General features: G+C 38.5%; 1 long non-coding RNA gene across 1 annotated transcript in view; it reads right to left on the bottom strand.

The window, feature by feature from the left end:
* Positions 1-6,652: 6,652 nt before the first annotated feature.
* LOC117950054 overlaps positions 6,653-8,948 on the bottom strand; it is a 7,033-nt gene continuing 4,737 nt past the window's right edge. The window contains exon 3 of the long non-coding RNA XR_004657802.1: positions 6,653-6,813. This is a non-coding gene — a long non-coding RNA (uncharacterized LOC117950054). The remainder of the gene's footprint in view (positions 6,814-8,948) is intronic.

Here is an 8,948-nt window from a genome sequence, read left to right on the forward strand (position 1 = left end):
TCATCTCTTGAATGATGCCTTCTCATTATAATGGTGGGATTTGTCAAGCAAAACAAGGCCCTTTTAAGCATTTTTAAGTTTTTGGACAACAATGCTTAAAACCGATTTTAGGCTATAGCCACAGAAACATTACTTATCAAATTAAACATTTATTATTAATTTTGGTCTCGTCAGAGGAGGTGGTTGGTTAAGGGGGCCATGGACTGATTTTACACACAGTTCACTCTTCATTTGTAGATATAGACCTTTTTTTTTTTTTTTTACTTCCATATGAGGACTACTCTTCAAGAGTGTCTCTTGATACACATTTATTTACTTTCGAGGGTGGATCTAAAAACATCAGTTTTATCACTAAAGCAACTTAAGAAGAAAAATTATGACTCACTAGCCTTTTTTGTAGTTTTCCATCTGCCTTCTGTCAATGCATTAATTTGACGAGTTTTGGGATTTTAAGATGTCTCCTTGTAGCTTGAGGTGCAACTTAGTGCCACAAAATTAGGAACAGTCATGTTATCTGTTCGCCCGGTCTAATCGGCAAATTGCGCCTTGGGAACTACTTTACATTTTCCAGCATCACTATTTTTTTTTACACATGCTAGTAACAGGGCAATGTTGGTCGATCTGTTTTTGAGTCCCCCACTTTGGTTCAGACTGAAATGTCTGAACCAAAGTGGATGAAGATTACGTTTGGTACAGACATTTATGTTCCCCTCAGGATGAATTACTTTGTCCTTAATACAACAACTGAAGACTCAGTTGTACTGTGTGTTTATGCTAATGTGCAACAGCTCCACAGCTGTTGGATGGATTTTCATGATATTTGGTACACACATTCAGTATCCCCCTCAGGATGGATTGTGATACCTTTGGGGATCCTTTCACATTTCATTTAGTGCCATCGTCAGGTAAAATTTCAATTTGTCTTTAAATAATACTTTGGTTTATGAACAAATTTCTGCAAATAATGACATTCCCATCAGCCTCAGCTTTTTTTTGTGTTTACTTCTTATTGGCACATTTTAAAATGCTAACACACAAAGCTAAGACAGTGAACCTGGTAAACATACCTTTTAAACCATTAATATGTTAGCATGCTGAAGTGCCTGCTCAGATAAACTGAACCTATTCCTAATGGTAGACAGGTGTAAGTATACAATGTTAAGTTCACGTTCCTTTACTCTGTGCACTGCAAGTGGCTTGTTGTTACAGTCCCTCTTGTTCCTTCCTGAGTCACAGAATAGTTCAGTAGCTGCACAGTGTGTGAATCAGATCATTATATCAAACGGAAGGAAAAATAAAGAAGGCTGGGGTACAATTTAAGGATTGACAGCGGTTGAATTTCTACTTCTGAAAGATGTGGATTTGGCCGCCTGACCTCAGTGATGGTTATCATGTCTTCACACTGATGGAATGACATAGCCTGCGACCTGGACTCTGATGGCTGGCCGGTGAATCCAGGAAATAACTGACTCCTGTCTATTAGTCTCTTGCCCAGAGTGGCCGTGCCAGCTCTCAGACCATCACTTCATCCTACACTCTGTAGTGTTTGATCATCTGGTAATGGGATAAAAAGTCATAGTTCACTCTGCACTAGCTACCCTTCTGCTGCAAATAAGTGTCTGTTAGTGAGACAGCAAGAGAGCTCTAAAGCTTTATGTGTGACTACATACCTATAATTATCCTCCTGAGGAAAACAAGTGCAGAGTGAGTGGTCCATTGTGGAAACAGAATTATAGCCTGTGAGAGAACAGAACGGGCTGCGCTTTGTCTGTCTGTGTGTGTGTGTGTGTGTGTGTTTTCATTTCAAGTGGATGTGTGTGAATTATCAAATCTAGTGGTCAGTGTGTTTCATTTAATCATTCTGCTGAATGTGTGACTTTGTCGTCATGTAACGTGGCCTAGAATAGAGCAAGGGCAGTTGCTAATATGACAACAGACATGCAAGCAAATACATGGTTTCTCTCCCACTCAAACATCTTATTAAGTTTGTTTTGATTAAGGTGTACGATTCAGAGAGTGTGAGGTGCAGAGACAAGGAGAGCGGAAGAAAGAGAAGGCAGTCTTTTCTTTCTCAGATTTCCCCGTGTCAGTCGTGTAAAGCCGCCAAACCAATAATTTTGTCAAGTTCTTTTTTTAGCAAAGCGACTGAAGCTTCTTTGGATTGCCACATGTATAAAGGCGGCCCATATAAAGCCATTCACAGCACTGAATGAACACGCCATCTGTGGGGCTTTCTTATTTCCTCTTCTCTTTTCTTCCCCTCCTTTTTCAAGCCTTGTAATCAAATTTGAGCAAAATCAAATGGCGGGAGGATAGAGAGAGAGCAGGGGGGGAGGGAGGGTTCAATGAAAGTACCTTTTGTTGGTCTGAAACGAGCAAGTAATTTACAAAATGCCCTCCCTTTGTGCAGGGGGCTAAGGGAAGAAAGAAATCAGTAGCTTTTAGAAGCTAGGCCTTGCGCTGCGACGGGCAAGATAATGAAAGCCGTCTTGTGTTTGTGGGCTAGAGAGCATCTCAAAGGCAGACCGGGCCCCGGCTCAGGGTTAGCTCGGCTCCTGGAAAAAAAAAAAAAAACACAACACAACACTCTCCTCTGTGTATGTGCGTGTGTGCGTTTGTGTGTTTGGCAAAGAGCGGTAAAACAGGACGGCTGTGCCCGGTTACTCTTGGCAGAGACACTCCGAGGAACAGACAGTTGTCGATGCTGAGGAGAGAACAGTGATGAAAGAATGTCTTCACCGGCACTGAATGCTGCTGATCTCCTCTTACCTGTTGTCTTGTTGCAGGTGTGTCTGGCTCCGGTACGTTCAAGAAGTGCAACACCCCCGTAAAGGTAATCTCGAGAAGAGATGAAGCTGCAGAGGAGGAGAAGAACATATTCTGCAGGGATCATTGTTGCTGAAGGATTACGAGGGATACTGGCTGTTTTCATCCTCTGTTCCTCTGCATGGACATCTTGGAGTAGAGCACCTGACTGCTTAAGGACACTTAGCGTTTACCTGCATGAATCTGCTGGATTATTACCTGAGTGACACCTGGGCAGACTGCTGCCCTGGATTTTTACAGGTCTGGCAATGTGGAACACTACATTTCTATTTGTGTGAATGGAACTCAGCCGTAACTTCTTGACTAAGAAAAAAAAAAAGAATATGATAATGCATATGATGCTGCTGCATATAGCAGGTCATTTATAAAGCTCACCTGAGATGTAGTCAAAGCAACTGTAATTGGTTATATGCGTTACATCCTAAACTGACAGAGTGAAATCATGTTAGGTTCTGATGTTGTTTATAAGTGGCAGTCCTTCTTGAAGTTAAGATTATGAAATCATTCATAATTACATGTCATTAAAGTGCATTGTGTCTGGCTTGCAGATCAGTTCCTGGTTTACAGTGAATGGAACTGTTACCTGATGTCTCTTCCTGCGACTGGTGAGTTATATGTAACGTTTCTTCGTACTGTTCTTCTTGTACATCTCTTTCCCTCCAACTACCCCAACTACCTCACCCTTTACTCAGTTCAGTCTCTGTGTATCTCTTAGGTAGACATTGCTTCTCTTCTCCTTTGGTGTATCTTGTGCCATCTGAAGTGCCGGAATTAAATTAGGGTTCTAGTAGTCTTGTCTTTATAGTATAGTACATAGTTACTAAAGTATAGTAAAGCATGAATGAAATTCATATTATCTGGTGTCTTATATGTGCACGTCTGTGTTAATACTTTGGATGTCTCTCTCGCTTGGCAGTGTTTAATTTAAAACCTCCTTGACTGCAAGAAAATCTCTTCCTGTCTTTATTTCTTTTGTTTTTCTTAAATTTAGAGATTTTAGTCAACAGGAGAATTACTATCTTTGAGTTTGTCTTGGTTAGAGTTACAGCTGGAGTTGGGAACTATTTCTACAGTACCACAGTTATACAGCCAAAAGCAAAACATGTCATTTTAGACTTTCCAAACGATGCCCAGTGTTATGATGCTTCATGTTATTGAGAATTTGATTGTTTTGTTTTTTAGGAACTTTCTTTTCTTGTCTTGTGCAATAGATGATTAAAAACGTCTTTTTGTGCCATATGAAACCAAATGCCAAACAGTAGTTTTACCATTGTACTTAGTTTCATACTGTAAACTTTGTCAGACAATTGAGAATGTTATGAAAAGTATCTTTAAAGTTGGCAAATGGAAGCCACTTGTGGCAAACGGAAATGATGTTGTCGGATGTTGTGAGTTACTGGCAAGTTAAGAAAAACAAAATTGTGTAATACCGTGAAACAAGTGAAAACTATCTCACTGTATAGTAGCTTGTTATATGTTTTACCTTCTTTCTCCTCAGATGTTGATTTGGATTGGAGTATAGATTTTACATTGCCATAAAAGTCTGGAACAGTGATACGTTAGTCATTGAGATAGTTGTTTTAATTTCTGGGATAAGTTTTTGTTTTGGTGGAGTTAAAAAAGAAAAAAAAGGTGTCAAACGACAAGTGAAATGTAGAAAATGTAATGCAACTTTTTTTTTTACATGAATTTTTTATTGTTTTTTTGTATGCAGACATATAGAACAGAGAAACACAAACTGAACAAGAACAAATACCCTCTCCCACTCCCCACCCTCTACGGTCTCTAGGAAAATAAAACAAACAGAAATCACACCACCACGCCTAATACCCACCTTGTATTTGGGTTGTTAGGAAACATTTTGGCATGTTGAGTTAATCTCTTACTGAATAAGACATGGATAATGCAGTTTGCCGGGAGGTAGGTACATCCAAAAAAGTAAACGACAACATTTACTCGCAAAATCACTCGTCCTTGTGTCTAGTGAACATTACCTCTTTTGTTATTAACAACCTTTTTTTTGTCAATAACAAGCCTTCATTGTTTCAAGTGATACAGCTTAAAAACCTTGTACTTATGCTCATACAATATTATTGTTACAGAGAAAATCCACAATGTAACAGAACTTAACTGTGCATTGAAAATAATATTGATCAACACAAGGAATCTATATATGATGATGTCATCAGGTGAACAGGCCTGTCAACAGTTAAGTGGGACTCTGGAAGTAAAGAGGGTTTCTTATTTGAGCTATTACATCCATAAGACTTCATGAAATCAGGAAATGTGTCCATGTCTCATTAAAATCACTATGGCTGCTGTCATAGTTTCAGTGGTGGAAAGTAATTACAAACAGTATTTCCATTTTCTACTTCTTTATTCTACTTTGTACTACACTAAAATTAAAAGGCAATTATTGTACTTTTCACCCCACTACATTACTACATTTGCTAATTTAATTACTTTACATATTCAGAGAACTAAATATAATCAACAATTAAATTATGATGTAATAATATGGATTAAGATAAACCAGGGATGCATTTACAAGCTGCTCTGCAGTACTGTCTATAAAGTAGTTAAAAGCTGGCCCCACGTGTACCACTTTCAGCATTAAAGCGATGTACACATGTATCAATATTAATGTAATCTAATAATGTGATACTATACTTTATTCCGAATTTCTTTTTTTACTTTTACATTCTTTACTTTAAGTATATTTTGATACAAATACTGGACTTTGTTCTAAAGTAAATTTTTGGAAACATGGTGTTTGTTACATTGTGGTGTTGCTAGTGTGACTAGTGACTAGTGTATGTAAAAGAAGTGGTTGTAGCTACTGTGACACCACCTATTGGTAAGCAGACTGCTGTTTTGAAACCTTGAGTTTGGAATCATAGTCGTCGCCATCTTGTTTTTTGGGAGCCAGAAGTATGATCATACTTGGTTTAGAGGGGTGAGGTAGGGTGGAGCGAAAGGTGGATCTGACTGAGAACCCGAGGACACTATACTCGGCGCAATAGTAGCGCAGTTTCAGTTATACACATATCCTACATACTCTGCTTTATTGTCTATTTTACTCTAAGTGGGCCTATAATTCACATGCGGTATTACAGAGGAATTGAAACTAAGGATTGAGAAAATAAACTTATTCGGAATGTGTTTACTGAGTAAGAAGTGGGCAGATTTACTGATAGACTTCTATATAATCGTACTTTTGCAACCAGTGGGGTTGCCCCTTGCTGGCCATAAGAAAGAATGCAGGTTAAAGGCACTTCCACGTTGTCTTCACTTTTCAGGCCTGGAGGTTTCCATTTGTACATGAGTTGAAGAGCTGACCACTTCTTCCACCACTACTTACCTTTTGAACAGTTTTTCATGATTCAAATATTTACGTATGGAGCACTTCAGAGTGTGACTTATTACACTGAGTCGGACTCAAGTCCAAGACCGGACTTGGGTACTACATCCCTGCCTTCAACCAAACCATCCTTAATCACTTTAAAGAAGGATTATGATTTGAACAGAAGTGTCAATTAACAAAGTACACATACCTTGTTACCTTACTTAATTAGATATTTTTGGTATATATATTTTACTGGAGTAATTATTTTACAGCAGACTTTTTACTTCTACTCTAAAATGGCCTTGTTACTCCTATTTCAGTTCGGCTTGTTTTCATTCCGGCTTGTCATCGTTCCAAAAAACACAAAAAAAACTATCCAGATAAAGGGAATTTGATAGTGATTGGATGAGAAGTATAAACATATACCATTCCGACACCCTATTAGTGTGTAAGCTACCATCGCACTCGCACATGACACATCACGTCACACTCCAGCAAGGAAATAGTAGACATATGTAGCCTGCTACGAAGATGTCCATGGCAGAGACTCAAAAGAACTCGAGCGAAATGTCCCAACCAAGCACCAGGGAGGAGGTTGGTAGCCAGGAACACAAGCCAACCCTTCCACATCCCTGGCCGTACTTGGAAGAATTTTTAGAAATGGTTGGATGCAAAAACAACTCCTTTTGAGTGTGCTGCGAGCTCTTCACACCCAAGTACCACAAGCTAATTGTTTCCAAAATTCGCCGTCTAGTTTAATTTGAAAAAGCATATTGACATTGTTTACTTCCCCTTACATTACTTTTACACTTTAAGTAGTTTTAAAATCAGTACATTTACACTTTTTCTGGAATAAAAAGATTGAGTGGTTGAGTTGTTTTCAATTGCTAAACAACAGTGGACACAACTGAAGCCCCATGTGCTAAAACTTTACAGTCTGAACGGCAGCAGGTCATGTGGACCAAACTCTAGTTTGTTTTTTATTGCTTGAACACAGTTTTCAAAACTCTACACACTTATCCCACGACTTTAACCACAACGTGCACACCATTGTGGATTTACAACACTTTTTACCACACATTCAAAACAGAATAGATTTCAGTCTGGTGGCTATCAAACACTGCTGATTGCAATGTTAGCTGGAAGCCTAAGCGGGTGTCTTGTTTTAGACTAGTTAGTGAACATATACGGTATTTATATAGAGACCAAACACAAAATAAGAATGAAACAATTATAGACTGTACTGTTTGAGAGAAACAAGTAAAGATACCAACATGTCCATGTAAGATGTCTAAGGTTACATACACAGCTATAAAAAAATGAAAAACACTATCTTTACTACTTACTGTTTTTCAAAAAAGTAATGGCGGTGAAGCAATGGAAAGACCACATTCATTTGTGTTTAGAGATGATGCAGATGCAGACAATGTGATGAAGAAAACTTGCTGCATGATGCTAGAGAGAGGCAGAATCAGTCACACTATTCTTTGTTACTGTTATGCACCTTTAGTTTTTTCCAGTAATTCCATAAATTACTAAAGACAAAATACTATATTGAAGCAAACTGCTGATTTTCATTACTTCTTGTTTACCTTATGTAAAAATGAGTAAATTATTAAATCTATATCTTTTCTTTGAAGAAACTAGTGTGAAGTTGCTCAAATTTTTCTAAGATGAAAAGTCTGTATTTTCTGTATTGATGATGGATGCTAGTTTTTTTACTCTGTGTTCTGAGTGACCGTGTGTGTTATCTTAGTGAAGAGTGTTCATAGTGTTTGACTGCACTGAGCCTGTTTTGAGACATGTGTTCAGAGTTGTGTTGCTTGGAGGGAGTTTTGCAGCTGATGTGAACTGTTTAGTTCAGGTGACTGTAGTTAGAGTTTTGAACATGTGGCTTCAGTTGTGCCCGCTGTCGTTAAGCAATCGAAAAAAAAGAAGTAATATTTCATCTTCTACAGAAGTCGTTTTATACCCTAGTATCTACACCTCTACCTGAGTAATGAAGGTGAATACTTATGACACCTCTGGATTTGAACACAGTCTACATGACAATACACTCCTGAGTTCTGAGTTACGTTTATATAGTCTGTAACATTAGTTAGACCTTTTTTTTTCAATTTGTATAAAGGCGGTCTAGTGATGCTAAACATCTTAAAACTACTAGTGAGACTGGTGCAGCAGTAAATTGTGCATGGAGGAGGGAGTTTTGCTTTTTTGGACAGTTTCATTTGGCGCCATCTGACCTGTAGCAAACACTGGTTGCACTGCTAGCTCATTGATTCATAATGGACAAGTGTCAATTTGAGCCAAAACTTAAATTAACTAATAAAATAGGCCTTATTGTCCTAGTTTATTATTTTAACATTATGACCGTGATAACGGGATGAAATTGCATGTGCCATTTAAAAAATGTTAAAGTAGATCTGGCGTTCCCTTAGACTACTTGGTCACTTATCAGTAAAGTTTCAGACTTTTCCTCTTCCCCCTGTTTGGTTTTCAGGGAACAATAAACAACCAAGCCACATTCAAATGAGCGGATTTCTTTGTTGGCATATTGAAATGTCAGAATTTGCACTTGAACAAATACGCTGGTTAAAATTCAATTGGAACAGAATGGGTAATGAGCTATCTTCGTGTTGCCACACACTAACAGGCAGAGTCCCAGTCGGTGTGGGGGGGTTACAGTCACTTAGTCACACGGCATGCATCGCTGCGTTGATTGTTTCTAACAAACCGCTCAACCCCTCGCTTTCCTCTGTGTGTGTGTGTGTGTGTG

The sequence above is a fragment of the Etheostoma cragini genome, chromosome 9, assembly GCF_013103735.1.
Source record: "Etheostoma cragini isolate CJK2018 chromosome 9, CSU_Ecrag_1.0, whole genome shotgun sequence".
Taxonomy (NCBI): domain Eukaryota; kingdom Metazoa; phylum Chordata; class Actinopteri; order Perciformes; family Percidae; genus Etheostoma; species Etheostoma cragini.